Source organism: Falco biarmicus, chromosome 1, assembly GCF_023638135.1.
Source record: "Falco biarmicus isolate bFalBia1 chromosome 1, bFalBia1.pri, whole genome shotgun sequence".
Lineage (NCBI taxonomy): Eukaryota > Metazoa > Chordata > Aves > Falconiformes > Falconidae > Falco > Falco biarmicus.
Genome location: NC_079288.1, coordinates 49,592,591 through 49,601,612, shown reverse-complemented (window position 1 = coordinate 49,601,612; position 9,022 = coordinate 49,592,591). Strand labels below are relative to the sequence as shown.

General features: G+C 40.6%; 1 long non-coding RNA gene across 1 annotated transcript; it reads left to right on the top strand.

Moving 5' to 3' along the window:
- The first annotated feature begins 2,019 nt into the window (after window positions 1-2,019).
- LOC130153479 (uncharacterized) lies at window positions 2,020-5,376 on the top strand. The gene is made up of 2 exons (XR_008823470.1): window positions 2,020-2,160; window positions 4,049-5,376. It is a non-coding gene; the product is annotated as an uncharacterized LOC130153479 (long non-coding RNA).
- The last annotated feature ends 3,646 nt before the right edge of the window (window positions 5,377-9,022 follow it).

Sequence of the window (9,022 nt, the reverse complement as noted above, 5' to 3'; positions counted from 1 at the left end):
CCTGAGCACTTTCAAACCCAGAAGAAAGGGTACTTCTGGCATCTTTTATTCTAATCAGGAGAAAGTCTTTCCAGTTCAGCATCTAGGCAGAAAAACGAGCAGCCTAATTAGACCAAGATTTCTCAAGAACAGAGAAAGCATTTCTCACTATTTTTGGCATGCTGTGCTATCAAACTTGTGAGCTTTGTGTAAAATGTTTAGGAAAGAAACATACGTCATAATAAATGTGCTATTAGTTCTACACCAACATAACTAATTAGGTCCTTGGTTCAGTGTGAAAAAACGAATAATGTGCTGCAGTGTGCAGCTTTGTATTACTCAGTCTTTTTCTGCTCTTGAGCAAACTTGTTCTGCGTGCCAAAGGTGAGAGCATTAATTGAGTACAGAACCTGTTTATAAATCCAGCGCAGCTCATGGTTTGACGGGTGCCACTGCTGTTCATTCTCACCTTGCTGCTGTCTGTAATTAACCTTCTGCAACTTGAAATTGTCCATGAAATGAAGGATGGTCTTTGGTTTCGGCAAAATTAAAGCCGAAATTAAAGCAGCCAAATTCCTACTGCATCTCAAAATCATCACCTGGCCGTGCGGGCAACCAGGGAATGAGCCAAAAGACTCATAGGCTTGGTCATCTAGGTAAATAAAATTGTGGGCAAGAGGAGGATACAAGCCTTGTGGGGACTTTGGCCAGGTAATGCCGTATGACAATTTTGGTACAACCTGTGTTGCTCCCTAACGGTGGCGTTCAGTACCACCAAAGAGGAGACGGGCTGCCAGATAGAGTTACCTGCATCTGTGTGCACTAGCACATGTGAGTGAAGATGAGTTTCATGTATGAGTCTGCCCTCCTCCTGCTAAATTTGGGACCAGTCAAGTGCCTGCTGGAGTCAGCGGGACCCTCCCTGTTGACCTCAGTGGACAGAGCTTGGTGTGGACCCAGGGAGCAGAAGCACCTTCCCCAGCACCTCCTCCATGCCCTATGCTCCCAGTGCTCCCCTTGTGCTGCCTCTGGTACCTGCTGGGCCTCTCTGTTAGCCGGTTTAACTCACTCAAATGACCGAAAAATAGGCAAAAGGGAAAAAAAACCAACACCAAAGTAAAATGCGTTAGTTTCTGCCTTCTGATGAGTCATAGCAGTGGGGGGAAGGAGCAGCCTGGGTCTGGGGCAAGGCTGGGGCTGGGACAGCAGCAGGGAGGTTCGCCGGGAAGAGAGCAGAAGCCCTGTCTTGGTCAGCGAGCTGCCAGACTGCCTGGGCTGCATGTGAAACCACAGCCGAATTCCTCATGTCAGTGTCTTTATTTTCGTTATTGTTTGAAGGAGTCTCCTTATATCCAGTTTCCAATCAAAACATCATGTACTCCCTAAAATCTGAGCTCAAATGTGAACATGTTGCACTACAGGGACTGAAGTCTACCAGTTGTATAACATAGATGAATGCCTTTGAAAAACAAATCCTTAATCAGTGTTACACTCCATTTGTTCTTTAAATTTTCATTTTCCATTTAAGTGGCTGTTTCATTGCTATGAGAAACATTAAGAGCTATTCATGTTTTTCTTCTTGTGGCTCTTTTAAAACTGAACTTCCCTCGTTATTAATGTCCTGGTGGTGGATATTCTCACTTACCTGCCCTGTGCTCATAGCTTGGGTCCAAAATTACCTGCAAAGGGTTTTAGTTTCTTCATGCAGAAATTTATGCATTATGATTTTAATTATTTGAATGTTTCCATTGTAAAGGACCATTTCTTTCTCACTGTATTGTTGTTGTAATTGTATATTATGTTAACTTAGGCAGAAACATTATTTTACTTCTGTTATGTCTTTTGTCAGCCTGTGGTTGATTCAATATTGACTTGTAAAAATAACATCAATGAAATTGCAGCTAGGTTGTAACTCTTTTTTTTTTTTTTTTTTTTTTTTTTTTTTTTTTTTTTTTTTAAAATCCAGCCACTAAAAAAAAGTAAAACAAAGGTGCAAAATGCAGGCAGGTCAAAAGGCCATTTCAGCATAAGGGGAGATGAGGAAAAGCTACATATTCTAAGAAGAAGAAAAGCTAGGTAGGCTAACAAACCATTTATTTCTACACAGGTGCTGTCTCTGGTCAAAAAGGCTGAAGAGGTCGCTTTTCTGCTCTGACTTCCTCCTGTGAATATGTAACCAAGGTAAGTCACTGCTGCAAATTACCTCTGACACTCGTGAACATTTTTTGCTCTGGGATACCCTTTCCGTTTGAGTAGATCTTTCTTCTGCTAATGAATCACCATCTTAAATAATAATGAAACCTCAGAATGATAAGTGTTTTGAAGCTCGATGAGAAATATGTTTTCATTCCAGCATGAGCTTCTTTCAGGTCAAAACAATACTTGTGGGAAAAGCTAGACTTTTCCAACACTTCACTGCCTGAAAATGTCAGCGACAGTTTTTTCAGAAATGGTTATTGAAACTTATTCAAAGCATGGTATAAAAATGTTTTGTCTAAAAAAACCCCAACCATAACCACTTTTGATAAAAGATCATTTCAAAGCAACACTTGACAAACACACAAGCCTCAAACTTCAGAAAACAGGAAAGAAAATAACATCCCAAATATCCCCCAATATAGCCTTTTTTAAAAAAAGATCAGTCATCACCACCTATCAGCTCATTAATCTACACAGGCAAAGGGCTATCTCTGGAGAGAGTTTCACCTCAGCTGTCTCTCTGGATTCAGGAAGTGCCTCTCAATCCGTCTGGTGCTGAGGGCGGCTCTGCCCATGCCTGCTCTCATCGGGCATTCGGATCTCCCAGCAAGCTCTGCCGTGCTGCTCGGTCTCTGTGCCTGCAGCTTCCACGTACGGATGTGTCAGGTTCCTTGTCTCCTTCATGCCTCTTTTAGCAAGCCAAAGATAAATTATGCAGAGTAATTTTGTACACTGCTAGGCGCATTTCTTACACAAGATTTTACCAGGTTCCCATGACAAAATCTGGAAGGACATTTTTTTTTTTTTTTCCTTTTTCCTTTTTTTACATTTTCTTTCTACCAACACCAGCAAGAATTCACTGGTAGTACAGCCGAGTATTTCTTACAAGTTGTTTAAAAATAGAACTTAATCCCCCCACATGTTTCTTAGTATGCAGCCCCATCCTCCATGAGGCAAAAGCTTCTGGCTGCACAGCCACGTGCAGGAAAATATTGCTGCATCTTTTCAGATAGAGACATAAGGACCTATGTAGTGTTAAGTAATACAGAGGGTTAATGTATTCTGGAAAGCCATGCAGAAAGTAAGCAGGCGTTCCTACCTCAGGGTAGGACAATGGGGTTTTTTGTAAAGAAAATGTTAATGTATGCTTAAGCCCTTCCAAGGTATCTCACAGGTCACTATTACATCATCGATGATTTACATTTTCTGCTCTGTATCATTTTGTATTGCTGGCTTGGGAAAGCAAGCTAAGGCTATATAAATGCTGGGTGTGCTTGAACGGTGTGCATTCAGCTTCTAATACCTTAATGACTGCTTTCTTCTCTCTTATTTATCATCATTATTATGTGTCTGTGAACAAAGTGTTTAGCAGGATCGCAGAAGAGGCTGCCTAATGTTTAACTACCAGATTTGTGAGAAGGAGAAGGATGGGACAGAGAGGAATAATTTTAAGAAGCAGGGAATAAATACAGGCTTTTAAATTTAATTCTTGGCTGTCATCGTCCTAATCAGCAGTGGGTCTATTCGATGTCTCAGTTCAGAGTGTGAATAGTGTCGCTTTGTGTCTGTCACAATGATTAATGTCGTCGTCTTCGGTAATAAACCAGTAACACATACAGAGTCATATACTAAATCTATAGAGTACGCTGTCCCAGAACAATTATGTGACATATACCCAGTTACATCAGTGGGATGTAACTCTTCATTGCTGAAAAAGCAGACTGATGACATCTTAGGGGTGTCTGCTGAACCTGCATTCAGGGGACTAGATAGAAACAATACCCCTATGAATATACATAGAATTCAGTAATAGTTGTTTAACTTCTATTCCCTATTCGTTTTGGATTGTTCTCCTCATCATGGAAACCAGCTTCTCTGCACATTCCACAAAGCAGCAGAAATGGAGGGACAATAAAATCACAGCTCAGTGCAGCATATTCATCATGTAATATCTCTGATCCTTTCCTGGAACCAGTAAGAGAAATGGGGTATATCCCACTGAATCCAAAATGTGGTTGTACTCATATTACATGCGCAATGGTTATGAAAGGCAGATCTTAAAGCAAATCAGTAAATTCATATTAATTTTAGTGGGCTTTTGACCAGCCCTAAGCTGAAGCCTGTGGCTTTCAGGAATTTGATATCTACATTTTTATTTTGCTTTTAAACAATTCCAAGACTCCCAGCTTTCATTTCTTATATTACAGCAACCTTTCTCAGGAGTATTTTCTCATGCCATGCAAGCTAGTAGGTGACTGGAGTTTCAGAAGCAGATGAAAGAGAGCTTTATCCGCTTTCTTCCTAAAGGAGGTATTTCTTAACTGACCTGGTCTTGAAGAAACATTCAGCTCTGGGTTGTTTGTGTTTGTGGAGCAGAGTGATCATACTTTATGTGACAGCTGGCAGTAAAATACTATGTGATATCTTCAATTTTCGTCTTATTCAATAAATAGATTAGTATAGAGTTAAATACATAACTTAAATATTGCAGGATCTATTAGGTAAATCTCTGACAGACAAGACAGCATGCTTTACACCAAAGAGATTCACCTGACCAGACTTTTATGGTATTGGTTTCACGTTGAGAAATTTAGCTTTCTGAAACAACTGGCAAGTGATGCTGGAGCTGCTCAAGTTGCAGTAAGAATTGAAGAATTATCATTTGGAAGGCATCACCAACACATTCTCTTTTGGCATAACCTGTAAGTTACAGTAATTTAGGGTTCTTACGAGATTTTCATACCCTGTGACACTGAATATAATTCCACACTGTGTTAATGAAGGTCAATGTTCATGGAGTTACGTGGTTAGAGTAACGGAATTAATAGTACTTCAGTATTGTATTTCACACACAAATAGCTGTAACACTCAGCTCTCACACATTGCAATGTGTAGCTGGCATCCATAGCCTCTGTTTTCAGAAATTAGGGGGAACTGAGTAGTCAAGATCCCATGATCTTTCTGTAGGAAAGTCAAATGCAGATTTTGGCTCAACTGAGTCCTAGTGCAGGAACCACTGCAGAGCATTGCTTCTCTGGGTTTAAGGAATATGTATGACCTGTATGTTTTTCCTCACTCAAGGATAATTGCGAACTTTCTCAGCATGGCTGAAGATGATGGACATAAAAAGGTGCAGGTTTGGACTGGTAACAAAGATCTGTACTGGTTTTGTTTGCATATAAAGAATGCATGCATAGACTTTGTTACTGTTGTCAATTAATATGCAGCGTGCGAGTGACTGTTCCTCAGAAAATGCACAGTTTGACTTTCTGCACAATCTTTTTTAGGCTTTGGCATGCATGGTTTCACAAAAAATATGCCTAGGTGACAGGCTGGGGGCCATGATTTTGGTCTGCTTTTGGCAATGGCCCTGCTGGAGCCTGGGGATGATGGTGGCTGCTGGAGCAGCAGTCTTGGGAACAGAATTAGGTTTGTTGTGTTTTGTTATTTTCCCCCACCCTGTGAACCATAGGCATGCTAACTGTAAGGTATGTATCTCTGGTTGAAGGAGAAGATAAGCCCTGCTGGTTGTCCTTTTTATTTCCTTGTTTGGAAGCAGGGGTGCTGTGTACAGCTGTGGATGGTTTTGCTGATACATGCTCCAGTGCACAGTACATCCTTAGAAAGGCTCTTCAGAGCTGAAACAAGCTCCTGAAGTTAGCTGCTGTGAGCTTGAAGACCCTGGCCCATCTGTTGCTGCTCAGCAGAACTGAGTTGCAGACTGAATGCGTGTTTTTTTAGGACCAGTAACGTTTGGCCTGTCTTTGCAAATTATTTTGAAAACCCCCACGCTTTAAACTCTAACACTGCAAGATACTGGCCTCTTATTTTTGCTTTGATCTTTGGCGAATTCAGTTGCTGCAGCTTAGTCTCACTGTCGCTTTTCATAGGGCTGGGGCAACGTGTGATTTTTCTGTACAGCCTGACATGAGTCAGAGGAGCTGATGCGGTTTACTTTTGCCTAATGTTTCACCAGTTCTATTAAGTAAGTTAATCATGATTGGAAATCCAGCAATGAGACACACAGAAAATCTTGTTCTTGTGAAATAATTCAGCAAATTTGTTACTTGCCATCTCAGTCAATGTTATGTAGTCCTCTTTTTATCAACTAGTCATTTATGAATATCACAAGAATGCTGTAGATTAGGAAACCTATTTCATGTGTGCTACAGCCGCATTTAGTTTCAGAAGGAGGGAATATATAGAAGTTTAGAACGCTTTTAATGTTTGGCGTCTAAGAAAGGAAGTAGCCACCATGAATCGTGGGTTGTGCTGACTAACTCCAAAGCATAAAGTTTTCATTTGTAAAGGTTTAAGGGATAAACTGTTTTTCTGTGAATTCAGTAAATGACTGTATAACTTCCAGACAGGTCTCTCAAATTTCATCATAATAACTATTTATGGAACTAATAACTATTTATGAACAAACCCAACATGCTGAATCTTCTGCTTGACCACTGGCGGCCTTAAAATATATTAGCAAGCTGGTGATATTATTGCCTTTGTGCTGGTGAGTATAGCTAGCCACATACTTCTATAGCTTGGTCAGGAACAGTTTAAAAATTATTTTGGCAGATATCTGGGTGCTGTTATGAACTTACTTAACTCCTTTTTCTGTTTCCAGACCATTTAGTTTTAAATCTCTCATGTGACATTTGTTAATCAGGATATATATAGAATCAAGAGCAAATGAAAATTAGAATAATGAGAATAGGACACAAAAAAATATATCTGTGATTTTCTGTTCATACATTTTCATTTTTATTGCGGTAATGAAATGCTTAATAACGTACTCTTCAGCTGATGAAATATATTGTGAGATGGTCGAATTAGCGCATATTTTTGAAAACTCCAATGACAATAAAAGGATACATAGTTTTATGACTAGGTAGCGATTTGGCAATATCACCTGCATGCTAAGTGCAGCTAAAATAACGTAACTAATGAGATAATATGGGATAACATATGGGAGTAAATAAAAAGGTGTTGGACAGGTGAAGAAATGCTTTAAGTTAAATCCAAAATATAGGTACAGTTCAAATAACATTACTGTTCTGACTCAGGCTCATGAAAGTATGGAAAGTGAGAGTTAAGGCTGCCTCTATACTTAATATGCCCTGGTGCCTCTCCAGCAAATATTTTATTATGTGAGCTCTCCCAGTGCTTTTGGAACGTCTGCTGCATCTTGGACCTCCATAGGGGTTTGACAGTGAATTTTTTCCTGTAGACCGTCAAGCAAGGACAAAAGTCTGGAGAACTGGGAGAGAGAAAAATCTTCAGTTCCATTTTTGGGCTGTTACAGGCAAATAAATGTGCAGCCTGCGCCCTCATATTAAGTCATAGCTAAAATGCTTTGTTTAAAAATTTGGACTGTGGTTAGAGTTTGGGCAGAAGACATTCATTTTATGTCCCCAGAAAAAGCTTTAGTTGCAGAGGAAGTTTCTTCCACCCCTTCTGCATAGAGTGTTAGGCAAACCTGTGGTCAAAGCTCTGCTCTTCCTGACTCAGATCAAAAGCTTTAGAGGAAAGCTGGTGAAAGGGAAGATGAACTCAAGTCTTCTCTGCTGTAGGCTGATACCCTGATGTTGAACTATTCTCATGTGATGCCATGAAAAGCATAGTTTCCTTCTCCTATGGGGCAAAAGCAACATTCAAAGCTTTAAGAGCTGGCATAAAATAAAATGGCTGGTTGGTGCCTTAGATGGTGATGGGAATGGAAGATGAGGATTTCAGTCTCGGCACTTACACGCTCTTCCTTATTGCACTATGTGAGCCTCCTGCACATTCCCATGAACTGGTGTTATAGCTGCCTGTTTTACAATGGGAACGTGAAAGCAAGATGTGTTGCAGACCTGGGAGCTGGTTCCTCTTCATGCAAGTATCTCATCCAGTGTGACGCTGCCGAGATCTCTGTCCTCACGACTGCAGGTTTTCTGTATACAGCCAAAAAGGTTACTGATTTCCTTTGGGTTGTCGTTTGTCCCTGTATACTTTAGCTGCCCAGTTTTCCCATTGATATATATATAAATAAGAATAAAAATAAAAACCCAATTCAATTAGTTGATTCAAGAGTAAGTGGTATAAACCAGTATCCCTGGCATTGCTGGCTGTTCTGTGGAGATCAGAGTTGATAACTCTTTAGTTTAGCAGTTAGTGTACTCTGAAAACAAATTCTTTTGTTTTAATTTTCTTTTTCTTCTTAGGCTGAAACAAAATACCTTTATACTTACCACCAACAGCTCCCAAGACTTAGGGAAAATTAGCAAGGTTATAAAACCTACAGAGTGTGTGTGGTTTGCTGTTGCAGCTGCACTTTAAAGGAAAAGTAATATACTCACTTGTCCTCCTTAGAAAAGCATCTATAAATTAGCACTCTTTGAAAAGTTCCTGATGCCTAGCACAATTTTTATATATTACAGCTAAAATGTGGGTCCTTCACTTTCAACACTTCAATCAATTGAAACTGTCTTGTCAAGGTCTGAGGCATCTCTGTCCCAATCCTTTTCTTTATAACGTTTTCTGACCCGGTCTCTTTCTTCTAAGGGGCTGAGAAATGGGGTGCCTTAGAGTGCAGAGCCCCCACAGGGGCTCGGTGCCTCTGCAGAGGTCTGTAAGGCCAGCTGTCCATACGTGACCATGGCTGGAGGTGCCGCATCCTGCACAGCTCCCCTGTGGGCTGTGGGGCTGATGACCATCATGCCTTTGGCATCAATGGGTTCATCTACTTCAAAGCACCTTGGGAGGGTTTGTGCCTGCACCAGCCTGCTAACATCTCTGTTTCCATCCAGTAGTGCTGCAACAGTTGTTTATCCACCACCCTTCAGCTCAGCTGGGGTTAAGGGCA